Below are 26,677 nucleotides of genomic sequence, written 5' to 3' on the forward strand. Positions count from 1 at the left end.
CTCTAAGTAGCCTGACTGCTCTTTGCCACTCAAACAGAACTCAGACAAAGTTTACTGGTGTAAACCTGAGGTTCATTTCTGGGTAACATGTTAGTATTACATGGTAGGACCCCCCAGTCATACCACATAATAATACTGCCACCTTCCTACATATTTTCTTTGACTTTGGCAGGGAATTAAGAAGAGTACCAAGGCCAGAGGCATAGGTGAAGGAATATAGGGTTGCCATTTCGAAGAACACGGTGTCAGAGCTTGTTAGAAATGGGGTCTTTGGTTGACAGTCAGGTTACCCCCTGTTCAAGCAAGGACCCTCACTCCAGTCAGTGTAAAAGAAAATCACCCTCAGCTAACCCCTGCTTACCCCCTTGGCAGCTTGGCAGAGCAGTAGGCTTAACTTCAGAGTGCTACGTGTAAAGTATTTGTGCCAACACACACAGGCGGTCATTCTGACCGCGGCGGGTGGCGGTAGCCGCCCGCCATGCGGTCACCGCCATTTGGCCGCTCCGCGGTCAAAAGACCGCGGCGGCCATTCTGGCTTTCCCGCTGGGCCGGCGGGCGCCCGCCAAAGGAGCGCCCGCCGGCCCAGCGGGAAAGGCCCTGCAACATAGAAGCCGGCTCCGAATGGAGCTGGCGGTGTTGCAGGGGTGCGACGGGTGCAGTTGCACCCGTCGCGATTTTCACTGTCTGCTAAGCAGACAGTGAAAATCATGCTGGGGCCCTGTTAGGGAGCCCCTGCACTGCCCATGCCAGTGGCATGGGCAGTGCAGGGGCCCCCAGGGGCCCCACGACACCCGTTCCCGCCATCCTGTTCCTGGTGGTAAAAACCACCAGAAACAGGGTGGCGGGAAGGGGGTTGGAATGCCATGGAGATTCAGCCCAGACAGGGGAAATCTGGCGGGAAACCGCCGGATCCCCTTTTCTGACCGCGGCTTTACCGCCGCGGTCAGAATGGGCAGGGAAGCACCGCCAGCCTGTTGGCGGTGCTTCCGTCTTCATCCACCCTGGCGGTCGATGACCACCAGGGTTGGAATGACCCCCACAGTAACTTAATGAAAACTACAAAATGACACAACACCAGTTTAGAAAAATAGGAAATATTTATCTAAACAAAACAAGACCAAAGCGACAAAAATCCACAATACACAAGTCAGGTTATCAATGAAAAAGCAAAAAGAGTCTTTATGTAGTTTAAAACACACACTAACACTGTAAGCGTGAAAATGTACCTCGGGTGTGTCAAAAACAGCCCCGCACGGGCTAGTGTGTGTAAAAAACGGCTTGCGATGCGTCGATTTCACTCATGCGCAAGACCTTGCGCTGTTTCTCCTTTCATCGGGTCAGGGCGCGTTGTTTTTTCTCTCCGCAGGAGAGCGATGCATCGATCCGGTCAGCACTCTCGGGTCCGGGCAGGCCTTGCGTTGTTTTTACATGCCCAGCGGTGTTTGCGTTGGTAATCCAGCCGCACGATGATACGAAAACCACACAGCGCGGGTTGAGATCTCCCAGCCTCCATCAGCGATGCTGCATGTCATTTCTCCTGCTCCGTGCGTCGATTTTTCGGTCGCGTTTCCGGTGAGCATCGATTTTCAGCAGCGGAGTCGGCGGCACATAATTTCTTCTGCCGCAGAACAGAGTCGCATCGATCTTTTCCCCGCATGGCGCTCTGTGCGTGGATTTCCTCCTCTTAGGCTGCCAGCTTCTCCATTCAGGGTCCTAGGAACTGGATGGGCACCACAGGGCAGAATAGGAGTCTCTCCAGAGACTCCAGGTTCTGGCAGAGAGAAGTCTTTGTTGTCCCTGAGACTTCAAACAACAGTAGGCAAGCTCTAAATCAAGCCCTTGGAGAGTTCTTCTCAAGATGGAAGGCACACAAAGTCCAGTCTTTGCCCTCTTACTCTGGCAGAAGCAGCAACTGCAGGATAGCTCCACAAAGGACAGTCACAGGCAGGGCACCTCTTCTTCCTCAGCTCTTCAGCTCTTCACAGGCAGAGGTTCCTCTTGTTTCCAGAAGTGTTCTAAAGTCTGTGGTTTTGGGTGCCCTTCTTATACCCAATTTCTCCTTTGAAGTAGGCCTACTTCAAAGTAAAGTCTATTTTGAATGTGAAATCCTGCCTTGCCCAGGCCAGGCCCCAGACACTCACCAGGGGGTTGGAGACTGCATTGAGTGAGGGCAGGCGCAGCCCTTTCAGGTGTGAGTGACCACTCCTCCTTTCCCTCCTAACACAGATGTCTCATCAAGATATGCAGGCTACACCTCAGGTTCCTTTGTGTCACTGTCTAGTTTGAGGTGCAACCAGCCCAACTGTAAAACTGACCCAGACAGGGAATCCACAAACAGGCAGAGTCACAGAAACGGTATAAGCAAGAAAATGCTCATTTTCTAAAAGTGGCATTTTCAAACACACAATGTTAAAATCAACTTTACTAAAAGATGTATTTTTAAATTATGAGCTCAGAGACCCCAAACTCCACATGTCCATCCGCTCCCAAGGGAAATCTACACTTTAATCAGATTTAAAGGTAGCCCCCATGTTAACCTATGTGAGGGACAGGCCTTGCAACAGTGAAAAACGAATTTAGCATTATTTCACAGTAAGGACATATAAAACACATTACTATATGTCCTACGTTAACCATAGACTGCACCCTGCCATTGGGGCTACCTAGGGCCAACCTTAGGGGTGTCTGACATGTAAGAAAAGGGAAGGCTTAGGCCTGGCAAGTGGGTACACATGCCAAGTTGAATTTATAGTTAAAAACTGCACACACAGACACTGCAGTGGCAGGTCTGAGACATGATTACAGAGCTCCTTATGTGGGTGGCACAACCGGTGCTGCAGGCCCACTAGTAGCATTTGATTTACAGGCCCTGGCACCTCTGCACTTTACTAGGGACTTACTAGTGAATCAAATATGCCAATCATGGATAAGCCCATTACATACACATTTTGTACAGGAGCACTTGCACTTTAGCACTGGTTAGCAGTGGTAAAGTGCGCAGAGTAGCAAAAAACAGCAAAATCAGAGTCCAGCACACATCAACAACCAGAGGCATAAAGTTAAGGGAGACCACGCCAAGGATGAAAAGTCTAACAGAGCTCTTACCTATGACTTGCACAGGAGTAGAAAAACAACAGTTCCCAATGTCTGCCTAGAAGGTTGCCTGTTCTCTCAGTAATTTTACAGGCAACAGAGGCTCCCTAAGGGGAAAAGGGGTTGGGGAGAGAAAGAAGAGACAGCCTGTCATCAGTGTGGTTTCTTCTCCTGAAAGGAGTTTCTTTTTTCTATCTGTGTTAGTATTGTTGCTACGAAACCCTTTCTTGTGGAGGTCAAGAAACTGTAAAAGAACACAAACATCGGTTATGCTCCCTATCTATTCTATGCTAACCACTGCTTATTTATTTTACTAACATACTATTGCATACCCAATTGGTCTAAGACTTTATACCCTCTTCAAATGTAAGTCTTTTGTATACGTATGTATTACTTTTCAAACTGAACTTCTTCATTCACATATACTTAATAACTTTATTGTTTGGTTTTAATTTCAGTTCAATATCTCTATGCAATTAAAATATTTCTTGTCTTTTCCTTCCAAAGGAAATACTTGCATGCAGCAGAATGCAAAGAAAGCTGAGGCTGACAACTCTCGTGTAACACTCAGGGAAGTATTACTCTTTTCTTGCAGTATTTTTATTTTTCAAATTACCACTTCAGAGTCTTTAATTTATTTAATATATTATTAAGCATCTTGAGGCTTGCATAGAGCATTTGTAAATGGAACACTACTCTCCAGCACAGGTTTTCAGTAGAACACTATTCACATTCTCTGTACCATGGTAGACACTATTCCTTTTTAATAAGGCTGACTCTACATTGAGACATTATGGCACAACGATATTCTCTAAGGCACAGACTCATAGACTAGATGCTATCCTTTTAGAGGAAGGCAGACTCTGAGTTGGGACATTGATTCCCCTGACAGAGTCCTTACCATGAACACAAGATCCCGAGACACTACAACAATGTGCAAATGCAGCACCACTACCCTGACTGAAAGTTTCGTGATGGAGAACTTTGGTGAGGCTGCTCTCTCAGGAATTCACTTTAGTGAAGTATGCATTCTTTATCCAGTGTGCACTTCATATTCCATTTGTGCCTTAGAAAGAACAACTAGTGTGCTGCAGGAACAACATAAGGAGGGATTTAGAGTCCTGAGACATTATTTGGGTATTGGCAAATGGATCACTCGAGCACAACGGTAGCAGATATCCCATCTGCTGAAATCTATATCCCATTATGTCCTACAGGATTTAGATTTCAGAGGACAGGATATCCATCACCGTTGTGATGGAGTAGCCCATTCCCCAATATCTAAATAAGGCCCTAAGTCTGAAACAGGTAAAGACATTATGAGACAGAATAGGTGGAATAGAGAAGTAATTGAACATCACGTGAAGCGAAACCAATCAGCATTAGCTTTAGAATAGCAGCATAAGGGAATGTTGTGCATACAAAGTGATCAAAGATATTTGGATACAATACTTATCGGGCAGAGTGAATGTCTACACACTTTTGGGGTTAGTGGAAAGAATGAATACTGTTTAGATAGAAAGAATCCTGTGATTCCTGGAGTATGTGTTATTTGTGGAAAGAATGCTTATTTCAAATTGACCAAGGGATGGTATGTTACATGTTATTTAGGTATTGTATTTCCTAAAATGTATCATTTGAAACATTTTAATGACACTGTATGGGAAACGAAGCCTAGAACTAACAAATGTGTTAGTGTTGGAGAAGTAGTGGGAGATATTTTTGGTACATTGATTCTATCTGTAGGTGTGATTCCGAATGATCTGAAAATTAGAAAGCTATCTACGATAGTGGATAGACTGGCAATGAGTACAGAAAATTCCTTATTGCTTGTGAATACTGGGCTTCTATCAATAAGATCTATGGTTTTGCAGAATAGACTTGTGTTGGACCTTTTTTGTGCAAAATAGGACAAAGTCCGTCAGATGCTAAAAGTTCCACAATGCTGTACGTACATCCCAGATGAAAGTAAGGATTTGGAGCATTACATTCATAACACTCCTGGCTTGAAGAAGGATTTAGAAATGTTGGAAGCAACAGATGCATGGGAATCTATTGGAGATGGATTTGGTGATGTAGGCAGATGGTTTGGAAACTTAGGAAGAGGAGTTGTGGGTTCTGTTCCGAAACCATTGTTGATTATTGCCATTTGTGCAATAGTTATAGGTGTGGGTTTTAGAATTTTTCAGAGGATGCGAGATAAACAGGGTGAAAGGCAAGAAAGAGAAATAGAGCGGATGTGGAGCTGGAAGAGAATCAGTGTAAATATTATGATCACATGAAGCATCTGGGGAGGTCTAGATGGAAATTGATGAAAACTACCAGGTTTTAGTTGGTCTTATTAAAGGATTTCATCATGATTGTGATTACTTAATTCATCATCAGAGAAGGAGATTGGTGATGCATAATTTTGGTTGTCGTCATGGATTACAAAATTGGTGTAAAAACACATGTATTGTGTATCTTACAATAGCTAATGTAAAATGTAGCATCCAAACCATATTTTTGAAGGTGTATTCACAGTAGAGAACTAGAAATTCACATATATGTGTGTTCTAATATTGAAATACAGTACTCATGCACATTTATTTTTTTGTACTCTGTTTATGGTATAATGGTGAAACCACATAGATTTACGTTTCATCATGATTCTTTTTTCATTTATGATTGCAAAACGCACTTATGCATTCAATGCCTTGTTAAGTTAGCATAAGCAAAGGACTGGAGCATTTGACTTCTTGTGTCCAACCTTCAACGTAGTGTTTTTGCTCATGTTGAAATATTTTTTCTTTGGAGGTGCGTTTGTGTGAGTTTACAGTTAACGAAAGGCATTTTGGCCCATATTTATACTTTTTGACGCAAAACTGCGCTAACGCAGTTTTGCGTCAAAAAGTAAAGTGCCGTCTTGCATCATTCCAGGATGCCAGCCGGGCACCATATTTAAGGAATGGCGCAGTCCGACACAAAGGGTGGGCTCGCATTAAAAAAATGTATGTTAGCCAGGTGGGGGTGGCACTATGGGAGAAGAGGATTTGTACCAAAAAATTAAGTTAGGCTGGTTAGAGTCAATAACAATGACTCTAACCTGCCTAGCGTCATTACTTGATGTAAAACCTACAATACCACATGACTCCTGTCTTACAAAAGACAGGAGTCATGCCCACCACCCAAATGGCCTGCACAGGGGTCAAGTGTTCCCTGGGCATGGCCATAGCACCCAATGCCATGTAGGGGGGGCCGTTTCAGGCAAATAACACAAAATACTTACCGCTAATTACCTATACTTACCTGGGATGGGGTCCCCCATCCTCCGTTGTCCCTCTGGTGTGGGTGCGGGTGTCCCTGGGGCCCGGGAAGGCACCTGTGGGCTCTTTCTATGGTGCTCCACCATGGAAAAAGGCCCACAGGTCCCCTAACGCCTGCCCTGACCCAGGCGTTAAATATTGGCGCTAAGCAAGCTTAGCACCATTATTTAGGCCCACCTCCCTCCTGTGCACCATTTTTGCATGGGAGGATAAATAAGGCACCTGGGCCTTAGAGTAATTTTTTGCCCAGGAACGCCTACCTTGCATCTCATAGACGCAAGGTAGTTTTCCACAGGCAGAAATGACTTTAACTCTGATATTTTGATGCTAGACGGGTCTAGTTTCAAAATATAAATATGGAGTTAATGTTGCGCTGAAATAGCTTAAAAAAAAAAGCGCTATTTCAGCGCAAACAGAGTATAAATATACCCCTTTGTGTGTATGGAAGATTGTCTATATGTGTGGGATAAACAAAGCCAACTTTGTCTGTATGCTTTTTAAAGGCTTTAATATGAGACAACAATAGGTCTTGATACGTCTGCTCAAGTCCCTTGTCTTTATTTCTTTGCTTCTCTTTATGCGTTCGAGGTCTGGCATGTCCCTAGAGTTGTTTGTTCCCCTCGGTATAAGGGAAAGAGCCACATGCGAGTTTATTATACCCTTAAGTACTTCCTTTTGTTATTAATGCGTCTGTCCGTTCCTTGGTGGCAATATAAGAGAGGCAGTTATTTACTCCTTGCTTTCCTGTGCCACCCCCCCTTGTAGTAATGTGTAAAAGAGTGGAACACAAAACATGCAACTCTTGCAAGGATCATCACTCAGCAAGCATGTTTTAGTTCAGCATGGAAACAAAAAGAAAGAATATAAAAAGGTGCAAGCATTTATAATAGTGCCCCAGCACATCCTGCAGTGGTAAGATTCCCTGGGAGTCTTCAATGGAGTCCCTACTCTGATCCTGACCCTGTTCCCTTCAGCCTCCCCGACTGCGCGAAAAAATTAGTGTGTACCTGGCTAAGCCACAGTCCTCCTAGAACGTGGTGGGTTGATACTTCCCGCCAGTATCCTCCTGGCTGTTGGCACCCAACTGGATGCTCCGTGGCTGACACAGCTTCTCTGTCCTGATGAGCTTTGGGTTCCTCCCTTGATAATACAGCTTCCAGCCACCGCTCATCTGATTTCTCCTTCGCGCACTGAGTTTCCTCCCCGGGTGACCAGAAGACCTTCTCCTCGCTACGTGGCTGTGCACCCCTTAGGTGTCTTTGTCTTTGCAGTCCCACCTTCTCTACATTCAATCTTCTTCTCAAAGGGATCATGCAACACTATTCATCAGGTGGTCCTCTTCCATTTCCGGTCATGGGAATAGGAAGCCGTAGCATTTCCAGATGTCATAATTGGAAGGGACTGACCTAGGCTACACGGGGAATCCTCCTCTGCCTGTAAATAAGAAATATGTTTATACAGCATTTTGAATGTTACTTCTCTTATTGCCCATGGCGTTTCTCCAAGGCGTTCCTCCTGGCTAATCTGCTCCCCTGAATCTCCCTGACAAAGATAGTGGGGTATAGGAGGATACTTTGACAAGGACAGAGGAGCACTAACAAACTGAGAAGAAAAGGTGGCAGTATGTGTACCAGACACCAAGAGACACTCAAGGCCACTTCATGCCCAATTCGTAGGATATGAGACCCTGGAGGAGTTGTCAATTTCAACTGTGCACGGAACATGGAAAACTAGTGGTGTGGATGACATAGCCTTCTCAAAGGATCTGTAGGTTTAATTAGTATTCACCTAGTTAGACGAGGGCAGATTCTCTTGAGACCTGGAGGGGTACAGACCTCTATTCTTTTTTCCTTTTTGTTTGACTTTATTCTATGCAAAGCCTCTCTCTCAGAACTTCTACTGAAGTGTCTGTTATGCTCACACTGTCTATAACTCCTGAGAATTTGGGCCTGATTTTGAGTTTGATGGAGGTGTTACTCCGTCACAACGGTGACGGATATCCTGTCCACCAAAATATAAATCCCATTATATCTTATGGGATTTATATTTTGGTGGATGGGATATCCGTCACCATTGTGACACAGTAACCCCATGGCCCAACTCTAACTAAGCCCTTAATTAGGATTTCCTTTTACCTTAGTTTAGGGAATTTAGATTACCTTAGATTTGCCAATGATTAGACAAAAGGATCACATTTATATACATATCATCAGATCCTGTTTCTCATCTTTTGTATTGGTTCAAGTAAATTCTCGTATACCTTAGGCATATACAAGTTAATCTAATTTGACCCTTTACTTATCTTTGGTGATTTTGTACTTATATAGCATGTTTTTGAGATTCATTTATATCATATTTATTTTTAATAAACTTTTGAACTTTATTTACCACCTCCGGGATTTCATGTGTGACCAAATAGGTAACACTGTCATTTCATTTGAAAGGTTAGGTAATGATTGATTGAATAAAACATATGGGACAAGACACATTCTCCTGCTAGGTTGCAGTGTAGTTCACAGAAATTGCTTTTCAAGACAAACCACAAGATGGCAGCAGCAACTTAAAAAATATGTCACTTGCATCTCCCAAAAAAAGATGCTTTATTCCGCCCTGTTCAATAATTATGGTCCTGAAATATTTGTTCATGTGTAGATAAGTGAATGTCGCTGAACGGGTAAAATTACAATTCTCGTAAAGATGTGGATTATCACACGATGACCTGTAATCAAAGATGGGCAAATATACATACACAATAGCAAATATGTATTCTTACGGAGGTCTTGTGTTAGCAAATGCGTCCGATGCTTAGCAGGCGAGTATAAGTAACAGGTCTGATCAGAAGTTTTCACAAGGTGATGACGCGCGTCACCTACAGCTGCAAAGAGTTAAATCGCATGTATGCTGTTTCGACGAAGCAAAAAGTAAATATACAATGAAAAAGAGGGAAATGTCTGATGCCCTGATGACCTGAACAGTTTTTTCAGACCTCTTTACAACAGATGTACTCTTTTCATCTATTCAAGGTCAGGTCAGCGGTAATACGTTTCCTTTCTTCTCATGTGCAGGCCTGGGCAGCTTCAGAGGAAAATATTACTGTGTCATTGTTGGAGGACTCAACACAACGCGAGAGATACGCAACCCTGAGGCAAACACGATGTGAGGAAATTACAGAATTTGCCACTGCTGCGGTCAGAGTGGCAGAGTGAGTCAGTGCGGAAAATGGACTCCGGCTTTACTGTACTATTTCCTGTAAACTCTGTTGAATCAAAGAACAAAATGGTTTCTTGATTGATCCGTCCGCAGTTCCAAGAAATAGAATTGCCATCTCTTTCATGTCTTTGGAAGTTACAGAAGCATATTTACAAGACTCTTGCACCATATTAGGGTCATTTTTTTGTCGCTAATGTGGCGTTAGGTAGGCATTTCCAACGCTCCATATTTACAAAAGTGGACTTTGTAACCCCTTGCGTCACATTATGCTTGCTCCTGACATAATGTATGCAAGGGGAGCGTTCTAGTGCTGAGAGGCCTGAAACAATGCCACATTGAAATTTACAAGATTTCAGTGTTCCATTTTTATGCATAATTTTTAACGCCTGCTCAGAGCAGGTGTTAAAATGACGCACCGATTATGTTCAATGGTCCTTCCTGTGCTTTGCTGCACTAGCATCAAGGGGCATATTTATACTCTGTTTGCACCGAATTAGTGTCATTTTTTTTAACTCTAATTCGGTGCAAAACTAACTCCATATTTATACTTTGGTGCTAGACCCCTCTAGCACCAAATTTATGGAGTTCAAGTCATATTTTGAAAGTGGAGACCTACTTTGCCTTAATGAGATGCAAGGTAGGCGTTCCTGTGCAAAAAATGACTCTATGGCCTTAACGCCATATTTAGGGGCATATTTATACTCTGCGGCATATTTATACTCTGTTTGCACTGAATTAGTGTCATTTTTTTTTACTCTAATTTGGTGCAAAACTAACTCCATATTTATACTTTGGTGCTAGACCCATCTAGCACCAAGGCCCTGATTTAAACTTTTTTTGCACTGCATTAACGTCATTTTATGACACAAAAGTGGCGCAAACTTACAAAATATTGGCCCTTATTTATACTTTTTGCTGCAAAACTGCACTAACTCAGTTTTGCACCAAAAAGTTTAGCACCGGCTTGCACCATTTCTGTGCACAAGCCGGGCACCATATTTATGGAATGGTGCAAGCCGGTGCAAAGGGTAGGCTAGAGTTTAAAAAAATGACTTTAGTCGGGTGGGGCTAGCAGTATAGAAGAAGAGGGTTTAGCACCAAAAAATGGCTTTAGGCAGGTTAGAGTAAAAAAAAATGACTCTAACAGATTAGCGTCATTTTATGGTGCAAAACCTACCATGCCACATGACTCCTGCCTTAGAAAAGGCAGGAGTCATGCCCACCACCCCAGTGGCCAGTACAGAGGACCTGGTCCCCTGGGCATGGCCATTGCACCATGTGCCATGTATGGGGGCCCATTTCAGGGCCCCCTATGGCACTTTCAAAAATAAAATGCACTTACCTGTACTTACCTGGGATGGGGTCCCCCATCCTCGCAGTCCCTCTAGTGTGGGTGGGGGTGCCCCTAGGGCCTAGGGAGGGCACCTCTGGGCTAATTCCATGGTGTTCCACCATGAAATAGAGCCACAGGTCCCCTAACACCTGCCCTGGCCCTGGTCTTAAAAAATGGGGCAAAGCAAGCTTTGCCCCATTTTTTGACCCCTCCTCCCTCCCTTGCACCATTTTTACATGGGAGTATAAATATGGTGTTAAGGCCATAGAGTCATTTTTTTGCACAGGAACGCCTACCTTGCATCTCATTAAGGCAAGGTAGGTTTCCACTTCCAAAAAATGACTTTAACTCCATAAATTTGGTGCTAGACGAGTCTAGCACCAAAGTATAAATATGGAGTTAGTTTTGCACTGAATTAGAGTAAAAAAAAGATTATGCTAATTCAGTACAAACAGAGTATAAATATGCCCCTTAGCGTCACAAAATGATGCTAATCTGGTCAGAATCATTTATTTTGACTCAAAACTGCCTAACGTCATTTTTTTTTTAAGCTAGCATACCCTTTGCACCGGCTTGCACCATACCATAAATATGGTGCCCAGCTGGTGCTAAAAAATGGTGCAAGCCGGTGCAAAACTTTTTGGTGCAAAACTGCCTTAGTGCAGTTTTGCACCAAAAAGTATAAATAAGGCCCCAAATGTTCTGACGCTAGTGTAGCAAAGCACCACAATAGTGTCAAAAATGTTGATGCTATTGTGCTAACGACTGTCATGGTGTGCCGTATTGTGAATGAGGCGCAACTATGGTATCATAAGGTGCTGGTGGGGGGGGCGCAAGAAAATTGGCACATCATCTATGATGCGCCACTTACTTGTAAATATTCCCCAGAGTCTACAAATGTCACATACTTTGACAAATAGCATGAATTAACACTTTGGCAAAAATTGGTAAATTATTACTGTGTAACAAAGTTGCTCCCACCGTCATGCAATCCAAATTCTTTACAAGGAATCTGCTACATTGGACTCCACCTAGGCTGCATACACTACACCTATGAAAAAATTAGAAATGTTGGGAACTGTTGTTACCTAGAGGATGGCTCTCACAAATAGCCTTCCAGTGTAGCCTTCTGGAACCATACTGGGGTTGATACAGAAGAAGTTATCAGATATTTTTGATACACCCATAACACTAAACCTTCCAATGGTAGCTCTAGGTCCCTGGGCTTCAGTTACTCTTGTGAACCTTAACACCAATGATATGGCTCTACTTGACCTTCTCTTGACCACTGTAGTTAAACTTCTCCTCTCTGAATGGAAGTCATTTAACTAGGCCTGGGGCAGAGTTCGCTGAGTTGCGCTACCGGGAGCTCTGCAAAGTGCCCAAAAAGCTCTGCCACACTATGTGAAGTTTCGCAAGTGGCGGAGTGCATTAGGTCACACCGTTTGCACTGATTTTTAGAGCCAGGTGTTTGTCCTGCGCTGAAAAATCAGTCAAGAAGAGGACAGTGCTTCTTTTCTGTTTTCTTTTCGAGTTGATTTTCTCCCCGGGCGGCAGCTACCTCAATGCGAACTGAAGATTTCTCAAAGTGAGCCGTCGCAACCATCTGCGACTGCTTGCATTGAGAAATCTCGCCGGGAGGTGGTCTTGAGTAAGATTTTCCTTGCTCACGCTTGCTAGCTCACCGTTGACAAGCGTGAGCGAAGAAAAAACTCTGCTCCACTACGCTGAGTTTTTCGGAACTCCGTGATCTAAGCGGAGCGGGGAGTGGGAAAAACTCAGCTAACTCCACAAGCGGAGTGGAGTTCACCACTCACATCTACATTTAACCTCTTACCACACCTGGTGGCCATGGGTTTCATATCTAATAGGAGCACAAGCTTAGAGTAAAAAATGCAACCCACTCCCCATATACCCAGTGCAGTGTGGTGCTCTTTAGACAAATATATAGGGAAGCATAATATCGTGAGGACAACGTTTCTTGTATCAGACTCCAGATCATGAACAAACTAACTCCCAGGATCCAGATATCTCACTCATCTAAGCCCCCCCCATACCCCAAGATCTCTATTGACTGTTCTCCCTGATTTCAAGGCGATATATAATTATGTTATACATAACCCACAAAATACACTTACAGCCGTGAAGTGTAAAAAATATATCACTTTTGTACACACTCCTCTTGATATGATATTAAATATTCCTAGGGGCGGATTATAAGAGAGAGTCAAGTTATAAGAGAGTCAAGTTTCTTAGAGATTACATACTTATCAATTACAGTGTATTGCTCTTTCTTATACGAAGAGTATTCACTTTCTTCATTAGCACTGCAGTCTCCAGTAAATTATCATCATAATCTCTGTATAGCCTCAGATCGAGGGGAGCCGGGAGGGACTAACTGAGTGACTCAGTGCAACTGTATCAGCAGTATGGCAGTGAGCCCCTCTGTATTTTAGGTGCCATCTTGCTGAACCGGATAGACATCCTAACTGGAATACGTTTTGACCTAAAAGATATTGTAAATACAATCCAAAATATATGCAATAGTACCCAGTTCTCACATGACCACCTCCAGGGCCCAAAATATCCCTATCATGTGGAGTCCCCTCTCATCTTGAGCCTTTAACTGGAGCAGCTTGGTGCACTCTTAACAAGTAACACTGGTCAGATTCAGGGATCAAGTTTGTCCCAGTGGAAAGTTTACCTTTTGAATTACAAACTTTTATGGAGCAAAAATGGTCGCCAAAAAGTTGTCGACAAAGCAAGCTGGATCTGAAGCAGGACTCAATGACGTCACTTTGCTGAAGAGCGGGTTCAAGCTACAGCTGTCGATGACGATGGGAATGCTCAAAGTGAGTGAAATCTGTACCCAGGAAGGCGTCAAAGTTGATCAGATGCTGCTCGGTCTTGGTCCTGGTAAACCCCTCTACGATTGGATTTAGAAATGTTTCTCAATATCAGATCACCTTCAGCAAGAAAAGCTGGCAAGTTAAGACCGGCTGCTGATAGCGACAATGGTTAGAAAAAGTTTCTCAGTCCCACTTCTTGCAGTGTTGGTATATGGGAGTACACTCTTAAACTAGCCAAGGATCCAGGATCTGGGTGGCACTACTTGAGGGATAGGACTCGCTCCTGCAGGGCCAGGGTCAGGCAGATCAGTCGAAACTAGTCAACTGGAGTCCTTCAGAAAAGTGGGCTTCTTGAAGCTTTTTTGTCCCTGCAACTTAAGGGGAGGTCAGCTAACGGAACGTTAGAGTCCACTTAATTATCCTTGTTCCAGTGGGAGCACATCCAGCCCTTAGGGTTCTCCTCACAGGCCTCAATAGCAGGTGCAGTCTTTCCTCTGTCTTCCACAGGTCCAGTAGAATTCTGAAGCTTGAATGTTAGGCATTAGATTGTTGGTGGGGATGACTCCCAGCTACACCTTAACCACTAAGGAAATAGTTCTCAGGGCAACCCTACGCAGTTCCTGCTTGCCTGGCAGCAGCCAGTCCTACACTACACTTCTCTATCCAAAACCAACATGTCAGAACCGTTCTTCCCCTGTGCAGAGCTCCCTGTGCCCACCCGAAGGTGTAGTTGAAATGGAAAATCCCTACCTGAGGTCACTATAAATCACATCTGGAGCAGTTCTGCCTCCCTCTGGATTTACAGTCAGCCTGACTAGGAAGACAAAAGGGAGGCAGGCCCAGGTGTGATCTACATCTGCCAGTGACAGGGTAAGCAGCCTTTGAAAATAATTAGGTTACTGTGCACTGCCCAGATGGTCATCCTGTCAGAAAAGCAAAACACCTCTGAACACCCAAGGAATTTGTATCAGTCTGGGAGCAAGTTAATTCCTCATCAAGCGTTTTTCAACTTCTGGGTGACAGTTGAAGGCTCATGCAAAAGGGATTCTAAACACTTTAAGCAGGCAAAAGAGAGCTTTTGTAGCATACGTGTTACAAATCTGACTTTGCTAATGAGTAAGGTTTTGTAATACGTCTTTTACAAAGTCCAAGACTTATGTTTTTAGCTGGTTCCAATGCGAAGATAACATTATTTAGGTTTAATATTTACTCACAATGTTTTCAGATGAAACAGCTAGCCTTGCAACATTGAAAATAGCCTTTGGGGTCTTTAAGGACATGATTTACATAATCTTTTACATGTGCTTCTTTTAATTGCCATGCATCCTGACCTATTGAGCACTAGGGAATAGTTAGGGATGAACTAATAATATTCAAAAGGTGAGTATAGACTAAAGGTGGGCATACCTCACCTAATTCATGTAGTGTGATGATGCAGAATTACTTATAAATCTGCAAGATTAATCAGAATTATGGGAGAAGAGTGATTCTGCATTTAGCTCTATTTCCTTAGCATAAAAATGCCCTCCCATCCAAAATGAATAAAAGGATTTATTTTGTGCTAAGAAACTAGGGCAATATATCAAGGAACAATGGGCCAGATGTATCATCATCCCGGTTTGCATTTCCTAAATGGCAATTTTTAAGAAATTGCCATTTAAGAAATGCAAAATGGGATGTATGAAAATTATGATTTGGTTATAGCGATTTCTTAAAAGTCGCAATCCCTATTACCGAATAGCAATTAGGGAATGGGACTCCATTCATCTCCATGGGCCTGTAGGCCCATAGTTGTGAATCTTTTTGCATTACCTAATTTAGGAATTCGCAAATTAGGTAATGCAAACCCCAGGGTGCTGGGGGCCTAAGGCCCCCTTTGATGCACCCCCAAAAAATATTTGTGGACATATGAAGCGCACACATGCCCAAATATATGTGCTACATGTCATTTAAAAAAATGCATTTGTAATGCATTTTAAAAAAATGCACGTTACCACCAAACGTGAATTTGTGGTAATTGCATTTCCTAAATGCCAAATTTGCATTTAGGAAATGCATGATACATGTGAATAAGTAATTGCAAATAGGTATTCTCTATTTGCGTTTCCCTATTTAGGGAATCGCAAATTACGATTCCCTAATCGGAGTCGCAATTTTAAGGAACCGCTAATTTTGCGATTCCTTAAAATTGCACTGCGAATTCCTTTCATAAATCATCAAAGGCAATTTTGCATGCACAAACAGTGGAATTTTGGGATTCACACCGTTTGCGAATTCAAAATCCTTTGATTCATCTGGCGCACTATCTCATAGGGTACCAATAGCAAAAGAATTATAGGAAACTTATGGCCTGATTTAGAGTTTGGCATATGGGTTACTCCATCAAAAAAGTGACAGCTGTCTCGTCTGCCATAGTACGATGCCTGTAGCATATCATGGCATCCTAATACGGTGGACGTGATATCCGTTATGTTTGTGACAAAGTAACCTCATCCGCCAAACTCTAAATCAGTTCCTTAATTTCTTATAAAAAAAGGTACTGCACTGAAAGGTCAAGAAATACATGTTTCTGTTTTTTTTAATACAAAATATAAACAAGAGTTATCAAAAAGCAACACAGGACATACATCAGTATTGCATTCTCATGTGGAAAGTGAACACATGGTGCTTGTGAAAAGACAAAACCAGTGCAAAGTGAAATATATAAAAAATAAATTGAACAGCTCTTGATTGAGATCTCGGGAATAGTTGCCAGAATGACCTGAGGCACTACAAATAAAAGGACATTTTTTTCTTATGGTATATGAATCAACCTCTCCTGGGAAAGTGATATTGGAACTTGTGCTATGAACATCAAGTGACCTCTGCCTCTATAATTTCAGGAATAAACTCTAACTCCATAAGCATTCCACAAAAAGGATTAGACTTTATCAACAGATATAAGCACTGTTATATATTTTGAAATTTATCTTATGAAATTTGCCCCAAATAATAGACCCTCAACTGCTCGATCAGCTTCAGTGGAGTGCAACTTGGCTAACTTTGGGTCAATATTGATTAACAAACTTCCCATTTTTATTTTGAAGTACTTGCATTAGAATTGCCTTGATAACTCATCACTCATTGTATCAAATTAAGCGTCTTTAAAGGATTTGTTTTAGCATTTGCATCTTTTGTATGTTTAGCCCTGTAAAAATATAGGATTGGGCCAATTATATCTCACAATTTGCGGAACAGTGATGCCCAATCAATACCCTTTTATTGCTGTTCTTTGAGGAAAAGGGAAGGGGCTCAGGCTTTGTGATTGGATTATTAAGAACTTGTTCAGGAATAGGAAGATGAGGATATTTTGAAGTACCTGTATTAGAATTGCCTAGACAACACATCGCTTGGGCCTTCATTACGACTTCGGAGGAAGGAAACACCGTCAGCCGAAACTGTGCGGTCAGAAAACCACCAGTGCAGTGGCCTGACCGTGAGAGCTAGTAAGAGTTTCCCGCTGGGTCGGTGAGTGGAAACAATGTTTTGGTCCACCAGCCCAGCGGGAAACAGCCCACACCATTAACGCAAGCTCATAATAGAGCCGAAGGCAATGTTGCTGTGAGTCGGGTGCAGCAGCACACGTTGTGCTTTTCGCTATCTGCCAAGCAGACAGTGAAAAGCACGACGAGGCTGCCCATGGTGGCCCCTGCACTGCCCATGCCAAGTGCATGGGCAGTGCAGGGGCCCCCATGGGACCCCCGGCACCTCGTCTCCGTCAGCTTTTACATGGCAGTGCAACCGCCATGTAAAAGCTGGTGGAGAGGGGACTCGTAATCCCCAGGGCAGAGCTTCTTGCAGCACTGCTCAGGTGGATTAAGAGTGCCGGCACCGCCATGCCGTCGGTCGGTGAAAAGGTGGCAGAGCTGGTGGTCCGACCATGAAGCTTTAGCCACGACCACAATGTGGAGGCCTGACCGCAGTATTGGCAGCGTTCTGCCGCCACCAGACTCGTAATGAGGGGCTCAATGTATCAAACCCAAAGGACCATACCCAAAGGTATTGACCATACCCAAAGGATTTGTTTCAGCATTCACATCGTTTGTATGTTTAGCCATCTAAAAATATATTATTGGGCAGGGAAGGGGCTCAGGCTTTGTGATTGGATTAATAAGAACTTGGTCAGGAACACAAGGATGAAAATACTCTAATTTCAATGTTCAAAACAGGTTCGTCAAGAGAAGTCCTAGTTCTATCTCTGACATAATTAGCAATTTGAGGTGATGCAGCTCAATCAGAGGCATGCTACCATCACTCTTGGAACAGACAGCATTGTAACCCAACAGCCAGCCAGGTTTGTCAGCCCTCAACTCCGGGTCCAAAGTAACACATTTTCTCTGGTAAGGACATTTCACATAGACAGATTTTTTAGATTGTCAATGTTTTTGTAAGTTAGCCTTATTACATGTTCCAAGAGCCTCATAAGGAGATTGCTGAGATCTGCTACTTCCAGTAGGCAGAGTCTGTGCAACAAAAATGTGCCTTACCCTTTTCATAATGTCTTGAACACAGCTTTCATAGATGCTAAAGTAGCACTGATATCTGAAACTGCTACACAGCTGTCAATAAAATTATGTAAATGTTATTTTACTGCATTTTCACTTTGATCAATGTCTGTGCCTTAATTGGGAATTAACGAGGCACTGTCTACAGAACTAATCAATGTTCTGTAATAGTATTACTCCAACAAAACAAACTGTAAAACCTTGCAATAAAGAAAAACTGAAAGTCAATACATTTGCATCAGTCAAAAAAGTCTCCAATTGAAGAAAAGAGCTATGTGTGGACATGACAGTGTGGGTGCATCCTACCTTATATTTGTTTTGATAATTTATTTAATAAGGGGACACGTAAAGATAACCAACCGTCTACCCTCATGAGGTCGAATGAACCTTTGGACTCAGATACATCTGTGTGTTTGGCTCTGAACAAAACAAAGTCAACAATAAACAAAACCAAATAATACCATCATTAATCATCATTTCTCACACCCCATCATACACACCATGACCTATTTGGCCATGAATCACCACACCAGTTTAGTAAAGATCAAACATTTATTGCCCTTTAAATTAACAATGCTTAGATCACGTAAGCCAAGTGCAAAACCGAATTATAAAGGTACATTATTAGCATAGGTTGAGTAAACCTTCTAAAAATCTCAGCTTTGACAGAATATGAAACAAAGAATCACCATACAGAATATCAGCAATATCAGATACACAGTTGAGATTGAATACTTTGAGCTAACACAGATGTATTATTCACAATTAGTTATTTTGAGCAGCCAAATTCAGAATGTGACATTCTAACTATTACCCTAATTAGATTAAGCATGTTGGATTTCATACAAAAAGAAAAAGAAGACAAAAACTAATTTGGAAAACCTCTATCTGTGGTGCTAGCAAAAATAGCTGTTAGGTTTCTAGAAGAGAAAAACATGAAACCCTGCAAGAAAGACAAATGCTCAAACTATGTTATACCTCTCCTTAATGGGTTCAGAAAGCAGCAAAGTCTTCAGTGGAGCAACTTCTGGTCATCTTCAGTGGACAGTGACATATATGGGAACAGATCAGTAATATTTGGCCTTAATACATCTGAACTGTCAGTGGCACATAGCACATATTTTCACTAACAGAAATAAAAGCACATCTGAACACAGCAAAGGACAAAGCAATATCTCCTCAAAGTCTGAGCATACATCACAATATTAAAGTCCCAAAAAGTAACTAGATACTCTATCATTGGTTTAAACTCTAGGGTGGTTTTGGACAGAACCAATTAAAACTAAAGCATGTTTCCTCATGTTGCAATTCTTGTGTTTTTTTCTCCCTTATTGGTTTAGCTCCTTTCACTGCCATCACCAGTTTCAGTTGCAGAAATAAAATGTTTTAAACTACATAAAATTACTGAAAGTTGTTGTTTTCTGTGGAACACTATTCGACAGGAACTAAACAATTGTGTCAATATTAGTGCATTTCCCTCCACGTCAACAGGATGCTTCAGGAAGGACAGAACAGTGGCAGTGACTTTCCATCCACATCAGTAATTTCTAAACATCACATTATTTCATCTGAATTAGCTTAACACAGGCCTGTTTAAAACAAAAACGCAGTAAAATGTGCAGTGTACAACATTTCATAAAACTCAAACTATTTATTTTCTGAACATGTAGTTATTATTCTTTTCATTACTCTCAGTTAGTAAAACATAAAATAAATTTAATTATACAGTGATTTATTTTCATTTTCAAAATATCTGTGTCAAAATATCTGTGTCAATTATCAGTGTAGGCCTCATTTTCATTTCAGTCATGAACTTTTAAATGGATGTCTTTCTGTCACTTAATCACGCAATTTTAATTGTAATTTTCACACTCTAACAATCCTATATTTCATCATAAAACTATATTTATGAATTAATTAATTAATTTATGTTAGCCTAACACTTAGGTGGTCATTACAACCCTGGTGGTCGGTGTTAAAGCGGCGGTAAGACCGCCCTCAGGCCGGCGGTAAAAAAATTGCAATTACGACTGTGGCGGAAACCGCCAACAAAGACAGCCACTTTAACACTCCGACCGTCACGGCGGTACAAACAAACAGCGCGGCGGTCACCGCCAACAGACAGGCGGGAGACAATGTACCGCCCACACTATTATGACAGGCCAATCCGCCACCTTTTCCGGGGCGGATTCACCGCGGATAAAAACACTGCGGAAACAGGAATTTCGAAGGGAAAACGCTCACCTCTACACACCCCACGAGGAACGAGGACACCATGGACCAGGAACTCCAAATTCTACCTGCGATAGTCTTCCTGCTCCTCTACCAGGAGCACGAACGCCGGCGGCGAAGACCACGGTGAGTACTGCACCTACGACACAGGGGAGGGGGGAGGGAAAAAACAAGGACACGACACACCCAACACCCCCACCATCACCCACTACAACACACACAAATGCATATCAATACATCACAGTTACACCCTCCCCAACCCCCCGGAAGAATGCAAAGACAATAGAAAATTAGTGTAACCATTGTAATGTATTAAAAACAAGTAGGCAGAAATATATATATACACCATGTACAAAATATATACCAAGCATAGTAGTCCAGGTAGTGCACTAAGAAAGTCCGTGGAACACTGGGACCACACGGTATGGGTGAGGCCCACATAAGATCCCCGACCATGACGGAGAAAACACTGCAGGGGCATCAGATAGCAATAAAACAGGCACCTCAGGGGGAGGGAAAGGGGGGGCACCTCAGCCGCTTGAGTGCATGACGCCAAATCCGCGAGGGGGCCACATGCCCACTGTTACATCCTGGGGAGTGCAAAGCCACAGTCTCTCAAGTCTCTACAGTGGGAGGCTTGCCCACTGTTCCATCCTGGGGAGTGCAAAGCCACAGTCTCACAAGTCTATACAGTGGGTGGCTTGCCCACTGTTCCATCCTGGGGAGTGCAAAGCCACAGTCTCACAAGTGGATGACAGTCTCCAGTGGTTATGGAGGGGGCATTGTGCCCAGAGTGCTTCATCCTGTTAAGGACAGAGGTAGTGGATGACAGTCTCCACTGGTTCTGGAGGGGGCATGGTGCCCAGAGTGCTTCATCCTGTTAAGGACAGAGGTAGTGGATGTATCTCTCCACTGGTTCTTGAGAGGGCATGGTGCCCAGAGTGCTTCATCCTGTTAAGGACAGAGGTAGTGGATGACAGTCTCCACTGGTTCTGGAGGGGGCATGTGCCCATAGTGCATCATTCACCCCGTGGCGGACTCAGTTGCGTCAGTGCCCCTGCCGCTTATGGGCTAGCGGTGTTTGAGATGGCGGTGCCCTGTTCAGCGGTGTTTGAGATGGCGGTGCCCTGTTCAGCAGTGCTTGAGATGGCGGTGCCCTATTCAGCAGTGCTTGAGATGGCGGTGCCCTGTTCAGCGGTGCTTGAGATGGCGAGATGGCGGTGCCCTGTTCAGCGGTGTTTGAGATGGCGGTGCCCAGTTCAGCAGTGCTTGAGATGGCGGTGCCCTGTTCAGCGGTGCTTGAGATGGTGGTGCCCTGTTCAGCGGTGCTTGAGATGCTGGTGCCCTGTTCAGCGGTGCTTGAGATAGCGGTCTCCATTGCAGGGTCTCAGCTGCTGGCGGTCCTTCATGGCCCAGCGGGCCTTTTACTGGCGGTCCTTCATGGCCCAGCGGGGCTGGTGCTGGCGGTCCTTCATGGCCCAGGGGGGCTGGTGCTGGCGGTGGCCTCCTGGGCAGCTGGGCTGGTGCTGACGGTGGCCTCCTGGGCAGCTGGGCTGGTGCTGGCGGTGGCCTCTTGGGAAGCTGGGCTGGTGCTGGCGGTGGCCTCCTGGGCAGCTGGGCTGATGGCGGTCTTCTCCGCCGTGCTGCCCTTCCCAGACTTGCCGGGTTTCTTGTGGCCCTTCCCCACCTTGGAAGGTGTCGCAGCTGACTCCACACTCCCAAAGGGACCCCTGGGAGCAGCTTTGGTGACTGGAGACTTCCCCCTCTGCCGCCGGGCACTGGCCAACTTCTGATGCTTCACAGGTGGGGACTGTCTGTGCTGTGGCTCCGTGCCACACTGGCTGCCCTGGTGGCCGGTGCACTCCAGATTCCGGTGACTACAGGCACCACTGGTCCCGGAGATGTTGTGGCTGAGGTGCTAGTTCGGGACCTATGACACGGACGGGGTGCGGGAGGTGGGGAAAAGAGGTCAAGGTTGGACAGGAAAAGTTTTTGGACACACTGGGACGGGTAGCTGGAGGGGGTTGGGAGTGGAGGAAGAGGTAGTGGTTGTAGGAGGTGTTCGTTTGCTGACTTTGGGTGAAGGTGCATGGGCTGGAGGCTGTCGTGAGGTGGATGGTTGTTGGGTGGGTGTGTGGCTGCGTTTGTGTAGTTTGGGAAGAGGGCTCACAGACACACTGGGAGAGGACACAGGGGATGTGTGAATGGTAGTGGGGGTGGTGACTGCACGTGAGCGGGGTGTGGTGGTGGGTGTGCTGGTGATGGAGGTAGTGGCTGAAGATGTAGTGCATGCAGGTGTGAGTGGAGATGTGACAGGGAGGGAGGAGGGAGACGTGGATGAGGGGGACACAGTGGAGGCAGTGGATGTTGGCATGTCTGCATGGGTATGATGCTTGTGTGAGTGCCTGTGGGATGTGTGGTGCTTATGTTTGCCAGAGCCACCCCTGTGTGTTGAGGTGTGTGCATGCTGGTCTGATGGTGTGCTTGGGATAGGCTGAGGTACAGGGGATTGGGACTGGGTGGAGGAAGTTGGAGGGGGAAGCTGGACACAGGGACAATGGCTGCCATCAGTGCAGAGGCCAGAGCCTGAAATGCTCTCTGTTGGGCTGCCTGGCCAGAATGAATGCCCTCCAGGTATGCATTTGGCTGATGCAACTGCCTCTCTACACCCTGGATGGCATTCAGAATGGTAGACTGCCCAATAGTGAGGGATCTCAGGAGGTCAATAGCCCCCTCACTGAGGGCAGCAGGGCTGACTGGGGCAGGGCCTGAGGTGCCTTTGGGGAAAGATGATGCCCACCCTCCTGGGTGAGCGGCCACGGGACACACGCTGAGGGGCTGCTGGGAGGGCGGTGCTGGTAGGGGAGTGGCAGCTGTACCTGTTGATGCGGGAGGCACAGAGGGTCACGCCACCGCAAGGGAGCTCTCATCAGAGGAGGAGTCGCTGTCACTGGTCTCTGCTCCTTTCCCCGCCATGGAGCTCCCCTCGCCCTCCATCCCACTGGTGACTTCTGACTCCATTGTCTCGGCCTCCAGGGCCATGTGGGATGCAGCTCCCTTCTGCTCCGATGGCACAGCTCCTCCACCTGATGATGCTAATACACACAAGAACAGGGAGACCACAAAAAGGGGGGGGGGAAGAAAGAAGAAAGACATGTTCAGTGCATGCAATACCGCTACCGTTGGCAGACACTACAGACACAGCAGCCCTCTGCACTATGCTATGCACTTAGAGTTCCCTAATTAATCAGAGGGACATGGGGTACATGGCCTATGCTCAATTGCTGCACACCTTGAAGTCACAGGAGCCTGACTAGGTGTTGATGGCTCTTACCACTGGTGGGGTTGGGGTGTCACTTAGCCTGCCTCACAAAGGGCCCTTGCCTACAAAGCTTGCCCTAGTCTAGGGGAACCCACTGCCCACCTCCCCCACCCAGACACCTCCAGTGCGCGGAGAGTCAGATGGATGTGATGGTACTCACCCCCTTGTGACTGCTGTGATGCCCTCAAGTGCCCATCCAACTCTGGGTAGGCCACCGCCAGGATCCTGAACATCCGGGGGGTCATGGTGCGACGGGCACCCTTCCCACGTTGGGAGGCTATCCCCACCTGAGCCGCTGCCGTCTTCTTGCTCCAGCGGCGAATGTCCTCCCATCTTTTGCGGCAGTGGGTGCTCCGTCTGTGGTGGACCCCCAGGGACCGGACGTTCTTGGCAGTGGCTCGCCAAATATCCTTCTTCTGGTGGGCACTGACCTAGAGGAATAGTACAGGGCAAAAGGAAAAACTTTAACTGTCCGGACCATCACAGTCATTGGCCCACGTTCCCACCCTTGCCCAGACGCACATACACTCACCGCCCGATCATGCAGTCCTCATTACCTCCCCACCCCCGTATCTTTCATCCTCACCACTCCAAACAGGCATTGCCCATACAGCATGCTCACAGTGTACTCACCTGTTTGTCTGGAGGACCGTAGAGTAGCGTGAACTGGGGGAGGACCCCATCCACTAGTTTGTCCAACTCCTCCGATGTGAAGGCAGGGGCCCTTTCCCCGTCACATGAGCCATAGTCGCTTCCAGACTGAGGTCACAGCAGCACTTGCAGTGTAGGTCCTCTCCTGTCGAAGATCAGGTATCAAGTGATTGAACAGACAGAAAATGGAGGTCACGTCCACGGCGGTGCGTAACGTCACCGCCGGCGTACATCGTCATTGGCTCCTGGGACCCAAAGGGTCCAATGTTAACCAATGCAGGATTGTGCTGCGGTCTTCGACCGCCTACTGCGACGGTGTGCAACACCAGTGCATTTACCTCATATCCCCTTGTCCCACATTACAGGTCAGGCAGCCGCCATTTCATGGGGCCCGATGGCATTAATTTTAAATGTGTCACCCATATCTAGGCCTTGCATACACACAGAGACAGGCACATAGCGGATTGACAAATGTGTGCAATAAAATTGTATGTTTTCTACCTCAGTGTTGGCTGACTCTGGGCTCACTGTTCTCGTTCATAGGGCATGTCCGCTGGGGCAGATGATGAGATGGAGGCATCCTCAGGTGTACAGACCGCTGGTGGACCTATCGACAATGGAAGAGAGACATGTAATAGTCACCTACAGACTTGATCGTGCCACAATCCATGAACTGTGTGCCCAGTTGGAGCCAGACCTGATGTCAGCTATCCACCATCCCACAGGAATCGCCCCTTTAGTGCAGGTCCTGTCAGTACTCCATTTCCTGGCAAGTGGGTCTTTTCACACTACAGTGGCCATAGCATCAGGGATGTCTCAGCCAATGTTCTCAAAAGTGTTGTCCAGAGTGTTGTCTGCCCTGCTGAAACACATGCGCAGCTACATTGTGTTCCCTCAGGTGGAGGATTTGCCTACAGTGGAAGGTGACTTCTATGCCCTGGGACATATCCCCAACATCATAGGTGCCATTGATGGGACACATGTGGCCTTAGTCCCCCCGCAGGAGTGAACAGGTGTACAGAAACCGGAAGAGCTACCATTCTATGAATGTGCAGATGGTGTGTTTGGCAGACCAGTACATCTCCCATGTGAACGCCAAGTTCCTGGCTCAGTGCATGACGCTTAGATTCTGAGGAATAGCAGCATCCCTTATGTGATGGGGAACTCCAGAGGCACCGTGTGTGGCTAATAGGTGAGGACAAGGACCCTATACCGTGTGAATAGTTGTCTGGGTCTGCGGTTGTCCCTGAGGGTTAGTGTGTGTCTAACAGTTGTCCCTAGACATTTGCAAGTGCCTCTGGGTACCCCAACCTGTCATGGCTACTGATCCCAGTGAAAAATACCAGGACAAGGGCAGAGGAACGCTACAATGAGGCACATGGGTGAACTGGGAGAGTCATAGAGAGGACCTTCGGCCTCCTGACAGGTGGTTCCCTATAATACTCACCAAAGAAGGTGTGCCAGATCATTGTGGCCTGCTGTATGCTGCACAACTTGGCTTTGCAACGACAGGTGCCTTTTCTGCAGGAGGATGGTCCAGAAGGGGGTCTTGTGGCAGCTGTGGAGCCTGTGGACAGTGAAGAAGAGGAGGCAGAAGAGGAGGACATAGACAACAGAAACACCGTGATCCAGCAGTACTTCCAGTGAGACACAGGTGAGAAGACATCACCGCCTCCTACATCTGATAAAATTGTAAGACCTATCATCTGTCTTTCACCCAGTGTATGGGCCCTGACTTGTCACTTTGCCTTTCCACTTCACAGATGTGGGTCCCACTGTGTAATCTCTGGTATGTTACCTCATGGACTAGAGCTATGTGACATAGGTATGTTGACAAATTGAATGGACATTGGTATTTTCCTCAGTTATTGCAAATACACATTTGTAAAAGCACAGACTGACTCCAGATTGTTTTGTGATTCAAGGGTGTTTATTTAAGTGCTAAATAGTGGAGGGGGTTGAAAATGGTCAGGGGTGATGGTGGAGGAATGTCCATGGCAGAGTCCAGTCTATTTGTCTCACAAGTGCATTGTCCAAAGAGGCATAGGAAGTGAAGCTAGGGCAGTTTAAGGATGGACAGGGTGACAAAGTGGGACAGAAGGATGACAATCAGGGTGGTCTCATTTCTTGGCAGGGTC

This window comes from Pleurodeles waltl, chromosome 2_2 (assembly GCF_031143425.1).
Source record: "Pleurodeles waltl isolate 20211129_DDA chromosome 2_2, aPleWal1.hap1.20221129, whole genome shotgun sequence".
Classification (NCBI taxonomy): Eukaryota; Metazoa; Chordata; class Amphibia; order Caudata; family Salamandridae; genus Pleurodeles; species Pleurodeles waltl.